At 33.3% G+C, this 21,831-nt stretch overlaps 1 long non-coding RNA gene across 1 annotated transcript; it reads left to right on the plus strand.

Annotated features, from left to right (window-relative positions):
* The first annotated feature begins 429 nt into the window (after positions 1–429).
* LOC113931299 lies at positions 430–20,353 on the plus strand. Its single transcript, XR_003522715.1, has 3 exons — positions 430–484; positions 583–663; positions 20,272–20,353. It is a non-coding gene; the product is annotated as an uncharacterized LOC113931299 (long non-coding RNA).
* The last annotated feature ends 1,478 nt before the right edge of the window (positions 20,354–21,831 follow it).

The raw sequence follows: 21,831 nt of genomic DNA on the forward strand, positions 1-21,831 counted from the left end.
CATTTTAGTTGAAATGTTTAACTTGAAAAAAATTAATGTTTTTGTTAATATAGATTGATTTATAATTGTCCATCTTGTCCTTCATTTTCTGTTTTCCCCATCTCTTTTTATTTCTGTCTTCTTTTTGTGCCTCCTTTTGTTTGTTGAATACTTTTTGTTATTCAATTTAAATGCTTCTTTTGGATTTTTACCTGGGGCAATTTAAAAACATGCCTACATATTTTTTGACATTCTCTTGCTTCAAAAAATGGGGTTTATGGCCCCTCCCAGGATTCTGGGCCAACTTTAGTGATTCTCTTGTAACCAATAAAATGCCGTGGTTTGCTGCTACATAAATTGCTAATTTCAATCAACTGCCATTACCAACTGTCAACAGCGGAGGGCGCCCTATTGGCTCTCCGGTCCTGGCTCTTCATACCGTGGTTCTGTTTTCACTACGTGCTGAGCAGCATAAGTACAGTTTTCAAGCAGTAAATTGTCTCAGGTTTGTTTATGTGGCCGTGTCTTATTTAACTCTTAGTTTGGAAGGATAATTTTGGTAGATATAGAATTCTGGGTTGACAGTTGTAATTTTTCTTTCAGCATTAGAAAGATTCTTATTTTTCTCCTGTTCTCGATGGATTCTGCTGAGAAGGCAGCCATCTTTTAAATCATCTTTGTGGGGTAGGTAATGTATCTTTATTTCTCAGATGTTTTTAATTGTTCACTTCAGTGATATGCTTATATTTCATATAGATAGTATTCTAGCATAGAATTCAATAATAAAATATTTCAGAATTGCAGTACATATATGGTCAATCCAAACTATTCTGCTCTAAGTAAAAATAAAAATTTATTTGATTTCCAATTACAACAAAATGTAGCAAAGCAAAGGAAAATCTCCCATAGGAAAAAAAAAGATACTTAATTTTTATTTCTTATTGAATATGTATCATATATAAAGTAAAATAATATAAGCACATTCTAAGTATCAAAATTGTTTTTATAATTGCTCATCTGTGGCTAATGTTGATAGGCATATACGAGAAGAAATTAAAATCCTTTATAAAGAGTAATAAAGTAACACTTGTATTACCTAAGGCAAAATACTTGTTTTGGCAAATCATATCCTATAGCCGAAACTATCTATCTAAATACAGTACATGTAATACTATAAATATAGGAATACTAATTCAGTAAAGGCAATATATAGAATATAGGGGAAAGCAACAATAGTATATGCATATATATATAGCTTTAATATATAAAATTTTTGTTATTTCAAATAATTATAAAATGATAAACTAACAACAGTTTATACAAACAAGTGTAAATTGTCATTAAATATGCTTAATAATTATTGCAAATTAAATAGATAAGAAGATAGTCTTTATCTTAATGGCAGATTATCAAGGCATTACAAACTGGTAACGGACTTTTGAAAATTAATCTAGCAATTTTAGCAACTTCTTTTTTTTTAATATACTTTTTAAAATACTAATTTGCCTTTTAGGACTGTATCCAACACAGCTACTCACAATTGAGCATAAACATATGTTTACAAAATTGGCAAAGGAGCTATTTGTAAATAAATGTTCATTCCGTGGATATTCTGAAACTTTATAGCAAATCAGGTAACTCTTATTTATTACAGATGGTAACTCCATGACCAATTGCTAATAAAAAAGAAAGCAAATTATAATTGCAGGTGTGCACATGTATACAAATATATTCTTTATATAAATACATATTTATATGAATATCTGTTTTTATACACTGAGAAAATATGCATCTGCATTTTTTGAAAAGTCTGCACCAAGTGTACACTGAATTTACAAGTAGGAAAAGAAAATTTTAAAAATAGTCACATGATGGTATATCACTAGTGATTTTTTTTTAATGTCTGCTCTACATTTTTTTCCTTTATGGTAGTGTAGAATAGATCAGAAGTCATGCTGAAAACACATTAGAAACCAGAGAAATAAAAATGTAAAAAGCTTTGTGGAGAAAATAATTTAATTTAATTATGGTCCAGTTTGAGGAAGCTGACTCTAGTCAATGAGGTCGTTAAACTAGGGACCGTGGACAAAATTGTCACAAATAATGCTTTTATTGTTTCTCTTGGATTAAATGTCAAGCGTATAGTAAAGTTTATCTTGTATTTTGGGTTCTGCAATACCACGATATCAGAAAAGAAAATGACAACCGTATTCTGAGTTATAATGACTGAAAATTTATCTGAAAAAGTAAATAGAAAAAGCCTTAAAACTGTATCCTTGGGGCACTCAGTCGGTTAAGCATCTGCCTTGGGTTCAGGTCATGATCCCAGGATCGGGCTCCCTGCTTAGCGGGGAGCCTGCCTCTCCCTCTGCCAGCTGCTTCCCCTGCTTGTGCGCTCCCTCGCGCTCTCTCTCGCTCTCTCTCTCTGTGTCAAATAAATAAAGTCTTTTCAAAAAAAATGTGTCCTTGTCCTGTGGAGCTTTTGTGCCATTTCTTATGATGTATATGAAAAGTCTATCAGTTGCTGTTCTCAGAAAAATGTGTTCATGTTTAAGTCTTTTGTATCCATCAATTTGGTAAATTAACTTATTAATTCTAGTAAGTTCTAATTAATTCTAATAATTCTCATGCATGAGCTACAGGTTGCTTTTAGATAGTCTGGAAACATAATTATGTGACCTTTGAATAAAAGCGAGTTCATTTTGTTGTTTCTAAACTTGATGCCTTTTTTCTTCTTTTTCTTGTGTTATTGCCCTGACTAAATTTTCCCTAAAATGATCGACAGAAATGGTGATAATAGACATCCTTGTCTTCATTTTGATCTCAAGGAGTTTTTCAGTATTTTACTACTAATTATAGGTGCTGCAGTTTTAAAAATCGTAAGTAGGTGATTAATTATATCAAATAGTTTTTCTGTATCCTCTGACATAATGACATGATTTCGCTCTTTTGTTTGTCAAGGTTGTTTGATTTGAAATGTTAAATCAAGAATCCATTCTTATATTAAGCCCAATTTGTTCCTTGTGTACTATAGTTGAATTCTCTTTAGATTCTGTTTGTCAAACATAAGGTTTTAACTTTTTTAATGTTTCTCGTGAGGCATAAAACTTTGATTTTCTTTTCCTATAATGATCCTATTGGCTTGGTGTCAAGTTTATAGGGGTCTTATAAAGCATTTTGGCTAGAGGTTTTACTGTTTCTCTCTCGTGGAAGAGGTTGTTCATGATTGGTTATTGATTTTTCAATTATATGGCAAACATCAGGAATTGAGACATCAGGACATGGAATTCATTTGTAGGAAGATTTTTCTATACAGATGCAGTTTATTGAATAAGTATAGAATCCTTGAGATTTCCTATTTTGTTATTTTAAAAATTTCATCATTTTATGAATTTCAAATCTGTAGACGTATGTTTCCTTATAACATAATGTATATGTTTTTAGGATCCTAATGATGATCCTTTTTACCATCCTGCTATTGATAACATGTCTTCTTTATTCACTTAATTTTGGATTTCTCATTCATTTTTTTTATAACTGATATTAATTTTTCATGTTCAGAATTTTGGTTTAAATTCCTGCTTTGTTTTCTAATTTTATAAAGTGCATTTTCAAATCTTAAAGTTTCAGGATTTTATTTTTTGCATTAGTGCTCTGAACATTTTTTAGACCTGTATTTTGATGCATCCTCCACGATTTTTAACAATTCAGTTGAGGCTTAATTGATGTAAAATAAACTGCACAATTTAAAAGTAAACAGTGCATATTTTGATATGTGTGTTTGTGAAACCATTACCACAATCAAGATAGTGAGCTTATATTCATTCTTCTCTCTAGATTTCTTTGTGCACATTTGGACAGCCCCCTCCGAATCTTGCCTAAACACTCCGCACTTTCCCTGCAGTGGATATTCTCTTACAGGAATAGAATGACTGGATCATATGAGAGGTGTATTTAAAGGTTGTTTTAGAATACGTCGAAATGTTTTGCAACATGAATGTGCCGTTTACATCTTGACAACAGTGTGAGGGTTATAGTTGATTTACATTCTTGCCAACTCTTGTTATGGTCAGTGTTTTTAATCATAGCTCTTCTAATAGACGTACAGTGGCATCTCACCGTAGCTCCACATTGTATGGGTATGCAAAAAGGTGTCATTCTCCATAAATGGAAAAAATGGATCACAAGACTTATGGTAATCCTTTCCTTCCCATTTATGCTTTTGTATGTATGGCTATTCTTTATTGCATGCTGGATTTTCTATTTGAAATACCGCTAAAGTAACTGGAGGTTCTGAATGAATTTTCCTTCGTCTAGTGAGCATTTGTTTTTGCTTCTGAGAGACAGCGAATATGTGGGCAGTTCATGTTATGGCAGTCAGAGAATTCATTCTTCTGAAGCTGGATCTCAGGTTTTGTGAGAGGTTTTCTATGTTGGGTTCATATAGATATTTAGGGTAGATCTTCCCAGGGGGTGCCAAATGGACCCCTGGGTTGTCATTAAGAGCCTTTCTCCTTGGTGCACCTTCAGTTCCAGCCAGTTCCCTGAGCTGGTGAGACTGCTAGAAGCCCTACTCAGCTGTTTTGTCTCAACTCTAACTTTCTGCTTAGCATCTTGGCTTCTTGATCACCCCTTTTAGAAAAGCATATACTTCGAGGGGAAGAGAGGTACCACATTTGAGTCTCATCACCTGGGTTTCTTTTCTGAGATCTTTTGTCTCTTCAAATGCTTGTATCCTTGGGTGTGTGGTGCCTTCAAATATCTTTAATATCTTCCAGCTTTCCTAGTTTTTTTTTTTTTCCAGCAGAATAGTTGGGCTGATAGAGTTTCTTAGTTGTTACTGAAAGCTGACAGTTATATATATGTGTGTGTGTGTGTGTGTGTGTGTGTGTGTGTGTGTGTGTGTGTGTGTGTGTATATATTCTTTTTCTTTTTTTGGAATAAGTTTTTGTGGTTTTTTTTTCCTCCTAGATTTTATTAATTCAATCTTTATATCAATAAGATTTTAAAAAATTTGTTAAGACAAATGATCTCCCAAAGAGTAGAACTCTAATGTCCTTATTTGGTTAATGTACTCTAGTTAAATTTCATTGTTGATTGACTAAATGTTTCCCTAGTTCCCAACATGTGCCAGATATAAATTATGTAGTAGAGGTACATAATTTTACTAGGTAGACCCCAGTGAAACACAAACAAGTAAATATGGATTATATTATAAAAGGCAAATTTGTGGCAATTTTTTAAGCTACAGTAGTCTAAAATGTTACCTGTACCACTTTGTATTATGTTTACCGGTCCCTCTAGAGGTTGGCATATAAAACCTTTACTTATCTTCATCTACTTAGAATTAACAAAATGCCAAATTATGTACAGGCAGTCTCACAACAAGAAAATGCCTCTGTTCCCCTTTTCTTTGTGGTCTTTTTGTCACATATTTTATTTATAATTTTATTAAAAAGTGGTTATTGGTGATTATTGTAATTTTTTCCTTTAATTAAATGAAGTAAACTTTATGTTCAGTTAAATACATGAATCTTGAGCTTACCGTTCAGTGAATTTTGCAAGTCATATACTTTACATACAGAATGGTATTTAACATTTTTGCTTAAAAAATGAGCTTTTTCATTTTCTGATTTCCTATTTGAATTCTTCTTTGACATACTGCTTATGTGGTCCGCTGTGGTTTAATTTCCCCTCATCTTTAAATTTTCCAAATTTATCTCAGTTGGTTTCTTTTAATAGCTTTCTTGAGGTATAATTGATAATCAAAACCCTGCACATAAATAATGTATACAATTTGATGGATTTGAACACATGCATAAACCTGTAAAACCATTACCGCAATCAAGGTAATAAACATAACCATCTAATTTCAGTCCATTGTGTCAGAAAACATACCTTGTTTGGTTTAAGTCCTTTTGAAACTATTGAGGTTTGTTCTATGGCCTAGTGTTATATTTTTGTGTTATTATCTTAGTGGTTTCTCTATGGCTTAAAATATAAATCTTAACTAGAATATCCTTTAGATTTACATTGAATTAATTCCAGTAAAATATAGAACATTAATTCCTATAAAGCTCCCTCATTTTTCTATTATTATACATATTATGTTAAAATATGTTATATACCCATCATGACATTGTTATATAGTGTAGTAATTGTTTTATATAGTTTTATGTCTGTTGAAGAAGCTAGAGGAAAGGAGAATAAATTGTGTTTATAGATTTTTTTATATTAAACTTTTTATGTACTGTTTCTGAATCTGTTCATCTCTTCCTGTGAATTGGTGGTACCATATGGTTTTACTTCTTTACTCTAAGATAGATTCATTTACAACTTCCTCTTCTGTGTTCCTGTTGTCAAATATATTATATTTGTATGTGTTATATGACCACAATACAATTTTATAATTATAAAATTATAATTTTATAGATACTGTTTTGTGAAGTCTTTTAAATCAGTTGTGCTATGAAAGGAACATTAATATTTATATTTGGTATTATCATTACCTACATAATTATTTTACTAGAGATCTTTCTTTTTTTCCATATGGATTTTAATCGCTGTCTGGTATCATTCCTTTCATGCTGAAGAGCTTCCTTTAGGATTTCTTATATTGCAGAATTTGTAACAACACATTTTCTTTGCACGTCTCAGACTGATTCCCCCACCTGGCTTGTTGTTATTGTTTGTTTTTTTATTTGATGACAAGGCTGGACTAATTATGTATTCTGTTTCCACTGCACTGTGTAGTTTCTGATATGATTGCTTAGATTTTTCCTCATTTAAAAAAAAATCTGTTAGCAAGGCTCCTTAGGTGTTCTCCTCTAGTCAGTATAAGACACTTATTGGTCAAATATTGTGTACTTTGGTCCCTGAACCAAAAAGACTTGTGACTGGGAATACTGCTTTCGTAGTTGTGGGTTTAAATTTGCATTTTTTCCTTGAGCATTGAAAAGAGTCTGCTCCATTTTTCTGGTTCTCTTTGAATCCTGTTGAGAAGGTAGCCATCGTTTAAGTCACTGTTCATAGATGACTAATGTGTATTTATTTCTCAGAAGGTTTTAGTGTGCATACATTTGTTCACCTCATTAATATTTGTATTTGCTATAGATGTCAGATACAGTGTTTACTAGTAAAAGTCTTCAAAAACTTCAGTAGCTTTTATGTTAATCCAAATTATTCCATCTGTGTAAATAAAAGGATAATTCATTTGATTGACCCTAGAAATAAAGCAAAGCAAAAGCAAAAATTATAGCTGGTATGAAAAATAACAAAAGCCAGAAATAAAAAAAAATTATATTCAATTCATAAAGATATCTGCACATAAACACAAATTAAAATAAATCACATTCCTCCCAAAAATATCAAAATGGTTTGTTACTGTTATTGCTAATCTGGTATTACTTGTGACTTAGAGGAGAAGTTGAATGAGAATAGCCAAAGTCTCAAAGTGATTCTTGTATTGCCTATTGCAAAATATTTTATATCTACTATTTTTTTAAAGATTTTATTTATTTGTCAGAGGGAGAGAGAGCACAAGCAGGAGGAGCAGCAGGAGCAGCAGGCAGAGGGAGAAGCAGGCTCCCCGCTGAGCAGAGAGCCCGATGTGGGGCTCGATCCCGGGATCCCGGGATCATGACCTGAGCCGAAGGCAGACGCTTAACCAACTGAGCCACCCAGGCATCCCCATATCTACAACTGTTATATAACATATAATATCATCATGCTTTGGCAAAACATAATCTATATTAGAAGTGATTTATAGAGGTGCTTGAGTGGCTCAGTTGGTTGAGCAGCTGCCTTTGGCTCAGGTCATGATCCCAGAGTCCTGGGATTGAGCCCCACATGGGGTTCCCTGCTCAGTAGGGAGCCTGCTTCTCTCTCTCCTTCTGCTCCTCCCCACCGTTCGTGCTCTTTCTCTCAAATAAATAAATCTTTTTTAAAAAAGTGATTTATATAAATATAGTAAATATCAGAACCAGTCACTGACAAGCAATATATAGAAAATAAAGAAAATAATGAGAAGCTATGTTTAAGATTATCTATAGGTTTAAGAAGTAGTATTTTTGGTATTCAAATAATTATATAATAATTGGTTAACAAATGGACTTAGCAATTGTATCTAGGTATAGGTATATACATAAACATAAATGGGCAATTACTCTATTAAAAATATGCTTAACACTTAGAGCAAGTTAAATTCATATTAAGACACTTCTTTGTCTTGATATTGGCTTATTGAAGGGGTATAAAATTACCCTGGCTTCTTAATAGTAATTTGGCCTTTTCCACCCTCCCAGTTTTAAAATTTACCTACACTTTAAACTCCACAGTAATTTGCCTTCTAGTACTGCATCTGACACACAGACTCATACATGTGTGAAAGGATGGGTACAAAAGAGGCAAAACTGCTGTTTCTGAATAAATCATGCTTTGTTTGTACCATGAATACTGTGCAGCTTTTGCAACCGATCAGGAAGAACTGTATATATTTACAGAAGAAAAGTTTGAGACCAATTGCTAAACAAAGCAAATTATAAGTTACTTCCAGATATGTGAAAATTTTAAATACATTATTTATGTGAATACATATTTGTGTGTATATCTGCTAGTATATACACTTCGTTGCTAATCCTGGTTACCTCTCAGAGGGAATATATGTCTGCATTTTTGAAGATTTTTCACTGAGTACATAATATATGTGTAATTAATAAATGATAAGTCAAAGAAATAGAAACAAGATGGCTTGCATTTTGCCTTTTTGCCTGTTTTTGAGTTAGCACACAACAGAGTAAGAAGTTATGCTTAAAAACAAGAGAGTTAGAAAAGAGTTGTACTGGCATTAAATGTCAAGTGTGTTATAAAGTCTGTCTTATGTTCAGTGGCTTGTGTTACATGCTGTCAGAGAAAATGATAACAATGATTAGGGTTATAGTGACTCTCAAAGTTTATCTGATAAGTTTATAGAATAAACCTCAAAAATAAAACTTTGTCCTGTGGAGTTTTAGTGCCATTTCTAATGATAAACATAAAAAGTTTATTAAGGATTGTGTTTCTCAATAGTATGTGTTTATGTTTCATTGTATGGTATTCATCAATCTTAATAAATCTTTTAGCTTACTAGTTTTAATATATTGCCTACAGGTTACTTTTGGAAAGTCTGGAACCATAAACACATAATCTGTGAAAAATGACAATTTCATTTCTTTCCAATTTAAGATCTTTTGAATATTTTCTTGTTTTTCCCTGGCTAGGAACCATCATAAAATGTTAATAGAACTAACGACAGTAGAAATTCTTGTGTCTTTTCTGATCTCAGGTGTCCAGTTTTTCAGTATTTCATCACTAAGTATGATGTTTGCTGCAGTGTTCTCAGTTTTCCATTTTGGGGTTTTTGTTTGTTTTTTTAAGTTTTAAGTGGGTGGTAAATTATGTCAAATGGTTTCTCTATATCTATTGCAATAGTACATGATTTTCTTCCTTTGTTTTCTTAAAGTGGTTTGATTTCAAAATGTTAAACCCACAAGAATTCATTCTTGAATTAACCTCAATTTGTACATTGTGTTTTATATTTGATATATTCTTGATTCCATTTGTCAAACATAAGTTGTTTTGTGCATTTGGTCATACGAGACATAAACCTTATGTTTTCCTTTCTTACATTATCTTCATCAGTTCGGTGTAAAGTTTATAAGGGTCTCCTAGAACGTTTGGGGGAGTGTTTTTGCATTTTGTGAGAGAGTTTATGCACGATTGTTGTTATTTCTTTCTTATTATGTGGAAAAGATCAGGAATCCAGACGCTAGGACATGGCGTTCATTTGTAAGAAGGATTTTCATTAGAGACACAATTTATTTAGTGATTATAGGACTACTGAAATTTCTCAAGATTTAACAAACTATAGAAATGATTTCAAATTTATAAGTATGCTTTTAAAAAATATTTTGTATTTGTCTCCAGGATCTGTAGTGATGATCCCTTCTACATTTATTTTATTGATAATGTATATCTGTAATTTTCTTGATAAATCTTGCAGGGAGTTTTTAAATTTTTATTCCGTATTTTTGAGATATAATTGACACAAGTACCTGTATTTAAGGTGTACATTGTCATGATTTGATATATGTGAACATTGTGAAATGATTACCACAATCAGGTTAGTTATTTTCTTCTATTCAAAAAAAAAAAAAAAAAAAAAAAACGTTCTGGATTTGTCAGCAGTCTTCTCTTTGCACTCATTCAAAATCCATTAACTGGTCTTAATCTTGTTGTTTCATATTTTTAATTATTAGAAAATTATACTTTTTAAAAACTTTTTGAGGTGAATTACCAGGTGTTAAGTTATTACCATTTCCACTTGTGTAGTTAATGCTATAAATTTTCCTTTAGATACATATTTTGGTGCATCTCATATTTTAATAGCTTTATGGAAGTATAATTAATTTAAAATAAACTGCACAAATTTAAAATAAGCAGTATACATTATGAGATATGTACATATTTGTGAAGCAAACAGTATAATCAAGGTGATGTAAATATCCATGTGACCCACCTTTCCACGTTTTCTGGTGGTACATTCATATTTCTTTCCTGCTGATGCTGCCCAGATGCTCCCCTTTTGCGCATGCTGAGTACATTCTTGTACAGGTCTTTATATGATGATGTATTTTCATTTGTTTGGATAAACCTCACAGAATGGATTGCTGGATCACATGATTAGGGTCTCTTTAAGTTATTTTACAATGCAACAAATATTTTGCAACATTATCATATCAGTTTATACCCTATCAGCAGTGTGAATGTCTCAGTCACTCCACATCATAGTCAGCACTTGTTATGGTCATTTTTTTTAGCTGTATCCCTTCTGGTAAGTATGCAGTGGTATCTCACCATCACTCTGAATTGCATGGGGATAACCAATCCTTTCTTTTCCAGGCATCCCCCGTAAATGGAGAAAACAGATCAAAGGCCTGATGTTAATCCTTTCCATTTGTACTTTTCCGTGTATGGTTACTTTTATTGCTTGATAGATTTTCTGTATGAAATACTGCAGAAATAACTGTAAGCTCTGAGTGATATTTTTCTTTCTCTAGGGACAATTTTGTTTGCTTTTTAGAGGCAGTTACCTGCGGGAAGTTCTTTTCTTCCTTGAGACCTTGTGAAACGGGGTCTCAAGTTTTATGAGGTGTTTTGAATTTCTGGTTCATATGGACATTGAAGGTGTAGCCCCTCGGGGATATTAAAAGAATGCATGAGGTTTGTTTTGTTTCTTTAGCCTTCTACGTCTCCGGATCCTAAGCTCAGTGTGTGTCCCCTGACAAGGTGAGAGTATAGGAGACCTACCTGCTCAGGTGCCTTAGCTGCTTAGCTTCTACTTTCTGCTTAGTGCTTTGGATGTTCAGTCACCTCTTTTGAATTAGCAAATACTTTGTAGGGAAAGTGGTTCTAAATTCGGATCTCACTACCTGGGCTTTTCTTCTTCCTGAGGTCCTAGGCCTTCCATGCTTGTTTCCTTGAGTCTGTGGTATCTTGAAGAGATATCTTTTATATATTTCCAGCTTTCCCACTTTTCCTCAATAGGATATTCAGGCTAGTTGACTGTTATAAGAAACAGGTATCTTCCCTCAAACTGCATTTTGAAATAAGTTTCAGTTAACAGGTATTTTTTCCTCCCATAGCCAGTTGATTCCAACTTTACATCAAGACTACAGATAACAATTTAGCTTTCTCTTTGGAGGTGATTATACCTTCATTTGCAATTATAAGAAATAATACAGAGACATTTTTGTACTCTTTGCCCAGGTTCTTCCAAGTTTAACATCTTTTAAAACTATATACAGTATGTCAACCAAGATATTAACACCTACACAGGCAAAACATGGAATATTTTAATTACTGAAAGAATCCCTGATGTTTCCGTTTTATAGGCAAGCCCCTCCCTCCCTGCCCGTTTGCTAATCTCTGACTCCAGGCAACTAATCTGTTCTTCATTTCTATAATTTTTCATTTAATGTATATTTTATAAATGGAATCATTCTTCATTTGACCTTTGGGATTGGCTTTTTCTCACTCAGCATAATCATCTGGAGATTCATCAAGGTTGTTGAGTGTATAAATAGGTTTTTTTTGTTGTTGCTGTTTTTACTGAGAATTCCATGGTATGGATGTACCACATTTTGTTTAATCATTCACTCTTAAAGACATCTGGGTGTTTCCAATTTTTGGCTTTTACGGAAAAAGCTGTGATAAACATTTCAGTACATGTTTCCTTGTGAACATGAGTCTTCAATTCTCTGGGATAAATACTCAGAAGTACTATTTCTGTGTCATATGGTATTTGCATGTTCAGTTTTTATGGGAACTGCCTAACTTTTTCAGAATGACTGTGTTTTACATTGTAACGAACCGTATATGAGTTTTCTGCATCCTTGCCAGCGTTTTTCAGTGTAACTAGTTTTTATTTTAGCCATTCTAATAGGTGTGTAGTGGTATCTCATTGTGACTTTAATTTGCATTTGCCTAATGGCTATGATGTTAAACATATTTTGTGTGATTATTTACTATATGTATATCCTCTTTGGTGAAATTTCTGTTCATTTCTTTTGATCTTTTTCCAGTTGGAGTTTAAAAAATTTATGTTATATATTATAGATACTCATCCTTGGTCAGATATATGGCTTGTAAATAATTTCTTCCAATATGTAACTTGTTCCCAGTTACTTAACAGAAGATAAAACTTAGCACAGCAAAAGTTTTAAATTTTGATGAAGTCTAATTTATTAATTTTCCCTTGTATGGATTGTACATTGGTGTCAAATCTATCGACTCTTTGCTTAGCCATAGGACCTGAATGTTCCTGTTTCTTTTCTATATGTTTTATAGATTTTGTTTTACATTTTGATCTATGAGACATTTTCCAAGCTGACTTTTGGTATGAGGTGTGAAGTTTAAATTGCAACTCTATTTTGAGCCTATGTGTATCCAATTACTATAGCACAGTTTTTGAAAAGACCATTATTTCTCAATGGAATTGCTTCTGCAGCTTTATAAAAAATAAACCAGCCATACTGCATATGGCTATTACTAGGTTTCCATTCTGTTTCATTGATCTATGTGTCTAGTTCTCTAGTAATACCACAGTATCATGAATATTGTACCTGTATAATACATCTTGAAGTTGGGTGGAGTGATTCCTCCAACTTTATTCTACTATTTCAAAATTTTATTAGGTGTTCTAGTTCCATTTTGTGTTCATTTCAATTTTAGAATGCTCTTGTTAATAACTACAAAATATATTGTTAGAATTTACTTAGGAATTACATTAAACCTGCATATCATTGTGGGGAGTATTTAAATCTTTACTAAATCTAAGATCTTCTACTCCATGAGCGTGGTATATTTCTCCATTTGTTTAAATATTCTTTGGTTTCTTTCATTAGTTTTTGTATACAAGGCCTATACATATTTTGTTAGATTTGCCTGCAAATATTTAATTTTTGAAGCACTTGTAAATTCTATCTTTTTAAAATTTCAGTGTACACAAGATCATTGCTAGTATATAGAAATACTGTTGAACGTGTATGTTCATCTTGTGTCATGTAGCCTTGCTGATGTCATTTTAATAGATTCCTTGGGATTTTCTATGTGGACACATCATGTCATCTACAGATAGCAATAGTTTTATTTCTTCCTTTCAGGTTTATATGCCTTTTATTTCCTTTTTCTTGCCTTATTATCCTGGTTCACCTTCCAGCACTATTTTGAATAAATGTGAGAGTGAGCATACTTGCCTTTTATTCTTGAACTTAGCAGGAAAGCATTCATTTTTTAACCATTATGCATAATGTATATTTTAGATCTTTAGTATATGCTCTTTATCAAGATTAGAAGTTTCTCTGTATTCCTATTTCTCTGAGAAATTTTTATCGTGAATAACTAGGTGTTGAATTTGGTTAATGGATTTTACTTCATGAACTGGTAAGTTTATGTCATACTCATTTTTTAGCATGTTAATATGGTAGATTACATTGATAGGTTTTCAAATACTGTACCAGCCTTGGATGCCTGAATTTAAACTCACTTGTTTGTGGTGCTTAAATCTTTTTATATGCTTCTGAGTTCTATTTGCTAATATTATGTTAAGGATTTTGTGTCTGTATTCAAGAGTTATTAATTAATCTCTCCTGGCTTTATATCTTTGTCTAATTTTTATCTTAGTAATACTAGCCTCATAAAATGAATTGGGAAATGTTTCCTCTTTTATTTGCTATTTTTCTATTTCTGTGTTTGATCTTAAATTTTGATATGTTGTATTTTTTTTTCATTTATTTCAGTGATTTAAATTTTTTTTCCTTGATACTTCTTTGACCTAGGGATTTTTTACAAGTGTGGTGTTTTGTGTGCAAATTTTTGAAGATTTCTTGTTATATTTCTGTTATTGATTTCCCATTTGATTCCAATATGGTCAAAGAACATACTGTTAGGATTTCAATTATTTTCAATTTGTTGAGCTTTCTTTTTTGCCCCAGGATATGTTCTATCTTGGTATATATTCCATGGACACTTGAAAAGAATTTGTATTTTGTTGCTATGTGGTATAGTGTTATATAAATATCAGTTAGGTACTGTCAGTTAATGGTGTTGATTTCTTCAGCATCCTTGCTGTCTCTGTACATTTATTCTATCAACTACAAAGAGAGAAGGGTTGACATTTCCAGGTGTAATTATGGATTCATCTATTTCTTCTTTCAGTTATATCAGTTTTGATTCTCATGTTGTAGCTCTGTTTGTTGGATACAGGATTACTGTATCTTATTGGATTGAGGATACATCTTTGTGCGGTGTCCATTTCTGTCTCTGGTAATTTTCTTTGCTCTGAATTTTGTTTATCTGATACTAATATTGCCTTTCTTGCTTTCATTTGATTATTGTTGGCATGATGTATCTTTACCCATCGTTTGCTTTCAAGTCTACCTAAATCATATTTAAAGTGAGTTTGCAGTAGACAGAAAATGGTTGTCTTGTCTTTTCTTTTTTTTTTTTAAGTTCAATCAGCCAGTATCTGTCTTTTAATTGATATATGTAGGCCATTTTCATTTAATGTTATCATCTATATATTAGGACTTGCGTGTGTCTTTTTTTTTTCTATTCATTCACCGTATTTTTAATTTTTCTATTTTTATTTTGTCAACCTTCCCATGGATACTTGAACAGGTTTTTAGAATTCAGATTTTACTTATGTATACTATATTTGAGTGTATCTTTTTGCATTAGTCTTTTTACTGATTACTCTGGATGTCATATATCTGCTATGAATCAGTTGATCAATTGTTTTTTCTATCATTATCATCATTTTCTCACTTCTAGTGAAGTGTAGAAATCTTACCTCCTAAAACATCCCTTTTATTCTCCTCCTGCTTTTAATATTTTGTCTTAAATATTTCTTCTATGTACTTTCAGAATCCATACCAGACAGTGTTAGAATTTTTGTTTCAGCTGAAAAGATAATACAGAAAACTAAAAAGGAGAAAGAACATTTATTGTATTCATCTGTGTATTTGCTTACCTTGTTCTTTCTTCTTTTTTGATGTTTCAAGATTACTTCTGTCATTCCCTTCTATTTAGAAAGGAAACATTTTAGAACTTCCCTTAGCAATTCTCTTGGCGTATTTTGCTGGCATTCAGTTCTTTTCGTGTTCGCTGATCTGAGAATATCTTCATTTTCACTTCAGTCCGGAGATAATTTTACTGGTTGTAGGGTTCTGGGTTGACAGTTGTTTCCTTTCAGCACTTGAAAAATGTGTCACTATCTCCTGGCTTCCTTGGTTTCTGGTGAAAATATAGACTAAATTTGAATGTTGTTTTTCCCTATAGGTAAGGTGTTGTTTCTGTCTTGCTGCTTTCAAAAACTTATTTCTGTCTTTAGTTTTTCGAAGTTTGACTATGATGTTTCCTGGTGTGGATTTCTTTAAGTTTATCCTGATAGGGCATCATTAAGCTTCTTGAATCTGTAGGTTCATGTCTTTTGAAAAACTGAGAAGGCATTATATATTAGAGTATTCTTTCAGTTCCATACTTTATTTAGTCCTTATGGGATTCCACTAACAGGATTGTTAGAATGTTTGTTATGGACCCACAGGTTCCTGAGTCTTAGTTTTTTGGGTTTTTAAAAAACCCCATCTGTTTCCTCTCCATTGTTTTGATTGGGTAATTTCTGTTTCCTCCTTCAAGATCAATTATTATTTCCTCTGGTATTATACCATGAAGGGAAAGGTGAAGTCACTGCCTCTATTGCTGGGTGATTGTAGCAGTCCATGTTCCATCCTTGTCCTCCATTGACTCATGAATAGGGAATGTTCTTGGTTATTGCTACGTGCCATTGGGAGTTCTGGCTCGCCACTAGACCTTCACTAATTCCTCCCTGATGTGAGTAGTAGGAATGTCAGGTTACAGAACCTCATGTAGACTCCATTGACACCATACAGAATGACTTCTTTAGCATGGGCTGTGGTGAAAGTCATTAATCTTTACTAGATCTCCTCTGACAGTACCTCAGCAAGGAAGGGAGCAGCATGTTATTAAATTTCAGGGACTGGAAGTCCAGACTTGCCACATGCTGTCCATTGGCAGTGAACTGTAGTGAAAGACAGCTCTTTACCACCAAGCAGTTATTAAGGTTTCAGCTCCCTGCTTGAAGCTTGTTGGACATCATGGGTTGGGAGGTTTGGGTTAACTATTTACAATGTGGTAAGAGTGGACTTTTGGTGGTATGACTGAGGATGGAGTCTCAGGTTTTTCTGTGGTATTTGGGTGCCGTAGAGCAGTTATTCTAGTTAATTATCATTTAAAGAAATAATAGAAAATAATCTTATTTTAATCACATAATTATATATATATATATGTTGTGCAAGTGTGGTTTTTCTGCATATGGAATTCTAGGTTGACATTTTTATTTTTCTTTCAGCATTGGAATGGTGGTGCTTCATTTCTCCAGTTCTCTATTATAAACCATTGATTTTCTTATAATATTCTTGTTGTTTTGGTATAAAGTTTATAGTAGTCTCATAACATGATTGAGGAGTGTTTTTAATGTTTCTATTCTCTGGAAAAGATTATGCAAGATTAGTGTTGTTTCTTTTTAACTATATGGAAAACATCAGGCCCTCAGGCACAAGGGTATAGAATCATTGGTAAGAAGGATTTAATTACAGATGCAATTTATTAAGTAGATACAGAATTGTTGAAATTTTCTAAATTTTCTTTTTCCTTTTTTTTTGAGCTGATTATTTCTTGGAATTTACTGAATTCAGGTAACTTCAAAATATCGTCATTAACTTATGCTATTATGCATGTGTCTCAAGGATCTATAGTGATAATCCACTCTACACTCTTGGTAGTGATAATATAATGTTTTACATATATTTTTCTTTTTACAGGTGGGGGGTAAGTGTTGTTAAGAGTGTATAATTTTTTGCCTTCTTCCAAAAAGAACAACAGCAGCAACATCAAAAAACAACTTTTGGATTTTTAACTTTTCTCTTTGTAATTTATTAATTTCATTCATTTATCTTAATTTTATCATTTTATTTCTATTATGTTTTCTTTTTTTATTTTATTATGTTAATCACCATACATTACATCATTAGGTTTTGATGTAGTGTTCCATGATTCATTGTTTGCGTATAACACCCAGTGCTCCATTCAGTATGTGCCCTCTTTAATACCCATCACCAGGCTAACCCATCCCCCCACACCCTCTAGAATCCTCAGTTTGTTTCTCAGAGTCCATAGTCTCTCATGGTTCGTCTCCCCCTCCGATTTCCCCCCCTTCATTTTTCCCTTCCTGCTATCTTCTTCTTTTTTTTTAACATATAATGTATTATTTGTTTCAGAGGTACATATCTGTGATTCAACAGTCTTACACAATTCACAGAGCTTACCATAACTATTATGTTTTGGTTAAAAATTACTTCGTTTTTCAGTTTCTTGAAGTGGATGATCATTTAAAACTTTCAGTACTTCCTCTTTGGGGATTTAATGCTTTATCTAGACTTTCTTTAAGACACATATTTGGTGCATGCTACACACATTTTGAACAGGTTCATTGAGGTATAATTGATTTAAAATAAATTGCACATTAAAATTAACTAAGTTTCTAGATACGTGTGTATTATGAAACCATCACCACAATTAAGATAATGTAAATATCTACTCCTCCGCCTCAGGGTTCCTTTGAACTTCATATTTCTTTCTGACCCTGCTGCAGCCCTTTTCACTTTCCCATGTTTAGACATTTCTGGAGTTGTTTTTTTTTTTCCCCCCCAGATTTTATTTATTTATTTGACAGAGAGAGAGAGAGTGCACAAGCACAAGCAGGGGAATGGGAGAGGGAGAAGCAGACTGCTCGCTGAGCAGGGAGCCCAATGGGGGCTTGATCCCAGGACCCTGGGATCAGGCCCTGAGCCAAAGGCAGATGCTTAACCAACTGAGCCACCCAGGCACCCCATTTTTGGAGTTTTTATATGGAGATATAAATTCATTTTTACTAGGAAAAATGTCAAGAAACAGAACGACTGGATCATATGACAGTTGTATATTTCAGTTATTTTACAGTATGTCAAACTGTTATGTGTTGTGAATATACAGTTGTACACCTTACCAGCAGAGTATGAGAATTGCATTTGTTCTGTTTCCTTGTCATCATTTGTTACGGTCAACATTTTTCATTGTTGCCCATCTAATAGGTACGTAGTGCTATCTCACTGTTGCTCTAAATTGCTTGGTGTAGCCAAGTCTTAGTATTCTTTGTCCCATCATCCTCACTAGAGAAAAGGAATCTCACATGTGATGAAACAGGTGTTCTTTTCCTGCCCATTCACTTTTTGTATGTGTGGTTATTTTTTAATGCAGGCTGGATTTTCTGTATGAAATAATATAGAAGTAATTGAAGTTTCTGGGTGATTTTATCTTTCTTTTGTGAGCTTTTGCTCTTGGGAGGCAGTTATGGTGGGGGTAGTTCATCTCACTGCAGTTAGAAATTGAATCATTTTGAAGCTGGATTTCGGGTTTTGTGTGGAGTTACTTATTTGAGGTTATTCACTTAATTGACATTAGGGCATAGCCCTAAGGGGGTGCCAAATGAACCTTGGTTTTTCAGAGCCTCTCTTTCCTGGTACGCTATCAGGTCCAGTTTGTGTCCCTTGATTAGTTGAGACTGCTGCAAGTCCTTTACACCTTCTTAGCTACAACTTCCTGTTTAATATTATGGATACTCAGTCACATCTTTGGAATCAGTAAAAGCCTTCAAGAGAAAAGGAGTAATAAATTTTGGTGGATCACACAACATAGGCTTCGTGTCTGAGATTCTGTCTCTTCAAAAGTTTGCTTCCTTGAATTAATATCTTCCACCTTTCTTAAATTTTCTCAGCAGGATGGTTGGGCTAAAGAGGCTGGAATACCATTAAAAATGTTTATTTCTATAAAAGCTAGTTATTGAAATACTTTTGGATCTGTAGGGTTTTTTTAATAGAAAATTAATATAATCTATATGTCCATAAGATAGTTTTTCTTCCCAAGGAGTGCATCTTTTTTATCATTTCACATAATCTATTTCATTTTACATAATTTATTTCATTTTAAATATTTCATTGATTCATTAAATTTTTCTTCACTTTCCAACATGTGCCAGATACAAACCACTTGATGGTTGTATTTATTGAGGTACATCCTTGTGGGAAACAAAAACAGTAAATAATGAGTAAATAAGTTTCGGAGGAACTCGTTATATAGCCATACTAACCATATTACTACTTATCATATTAGTGCTTTCGGGACTGACATACTAATTGCTATCTTATCCCGGTGTGCAGAGTTATGAAAGTACCACTTGATGTGAATGTATCCTCCCAACACTATATTTCCTTTAATCCTTTGCCTTTCTTTTGTCATATTTCCTGTATGAAAAATATATCTCTGTCGTGTATTTTACATATGCAATACTATTTACCATTTTTGCTTCAGAGATGTTTTTCAAACATAGAGAAAAGTTGTCATACTTATCCACCTATTTTCCCCCTCTAGTACTTCACTCCTTCCCGTAGTTTTTAATTTCCATGAGGGGTCCTTTCCCTTCAGCCTGAAGACCTTCCTTTAGTATTACTTGCATTATACATTGTACAGCAATAATGGTCTCTGGTTTGATTGTGTGAATATGTCTTGTTTTGTCCTTAGTTTGGAAAGAATTTTGGTGGATATAGAATTCTGGGTGGACAGCTGTGTTTTTTCTTTCAGCATTGAAAACGTCCTGCCCCATTTTGTACAGTTCTCCATGGAAACTCTTGAAAAAACAGGAGTTACTATTTAAATCATCATTCCCAGGTAGGCAATTTATCTTTATTTCTCTGACACTTTTAATTGTTTTTTATTCTTTGGCTCTTAGCAGTTTAAGTATGATGTACCCACATGAATATCTGTTTTGATTTAACCTGCTTTGGTTTATTGATCTTGGATCAATAATTTGACATACTTCTAAAAACTTGGGAATTCTTAATTTTGATTTCCACATGTTCATATTTAGTATATAGAAATATGGTTATATTTTGTGTTTCATCTTGCTTCCTGCAACTCTGCTGAAGTCACTTATTCTATGAGGATTTTTAGTAGATTGATTGGAATTTTTAACAGACAATATGTTCCATAAAATGGCATGATTTTAGTTCTTCTTTCCGATATGTATGTATATTATTTATTTCTTGACATTTTAATGGCAAGACTTTCTAATATTCTCTTCAGTAAGAGTGGTGGTAGCAGACTCCCTTGCTTTTTTTTTTTTTAATTTTATTTATTTATTTGACAGATAGAGCACAAGTAGGCAGAGTGGCAGGCAGATGGAGAGGGAGAAGCAGGCTCTCTGCTGAGCAGGGAGCTGGATGTGGGGCTTGATCCCAAGACCCCAGGATAATGACCTGAGCCGAAGACAGCCACTTAAAGGACTGAGTCACCCAGGTGCCCCCAGACTCCCTTGTCTTGTTTTTCAAATTAGAGTGAAAGTTGGGGCACTTGGATGGCTCAGGTAAGTGTCCGACTCAGTTTCAGTTCAGATCCTGATCTCTCATGGGTCGTGGGATCAAGCTCCATGCTCAGCAGGGAGTCTGCTTAATATTCCCTCCCTCTCCTTCTGCCTCGCCCCCTGCTTGCACGTGCAACGTTCTCTCTCTCTGTCTCTCTCTAAAATAAATAAATCTTTTTTTTTAAAGATTTTATTTATTTATTTGAGAGAGAGAATGAGATAGAGAGAGAGCATGAGAGGGGAGAGGGTCAGAGGGAGAAGCAGACTCCCTGCCGAGCAGGGAGCCTGATGCGGGACCCGATCCCAGGACTCCAGGATCATGACCTGAGCCGAAGGCAGCCGCTTAACCAGCTGAGCCACCCAGGCGCCCTAAAATAAATAAATCTTTAAAAAAAATTAGAGTGAAAGCATTCAGTCTTTAATAATTAAATATAATGTTCGCTGTAGTTGTTTTTTTTAAGATGCTCTTTAGTAAATAGTGGTAGATAGCCCCTATTGATAACTTGCTGAGATGTTTTTTTCTTTAATTATAAAAGGTTGTTCAATTTTTTAAAACACCTTTTCCATGTCAGTTGTTACAGTCATGTATATATATGTTTTTCTTTATCATGGTGATATGGTGGCTTACAGTAATTGATTTTTAAATGATGATGCAGCTTTGCATAGCTGGAATTTATCCCATTTTGTCATGATGCCTAATCAATATCATACATCATTGCATTAAGTTTACTAATTCATTGATGATTTTTGCATTTACATTCATCTAAGAGATTGGTCTGTAG

Source organism: Zalophus californianus, chromosome X (genome assembly GCF_009762305.2).
Source record: "Zalophus californianus isolate mZalCal1 chromosome X, mZalCal1.pri.v2, whole genome shotgun sequence".
In the NCBI taxonomy this organism is placed as follows: Eukaryota; Metazoa; Chordata; class Mammalia; order Carnivora; family Otariidae; genus Zalophus; species Zalophus californianus.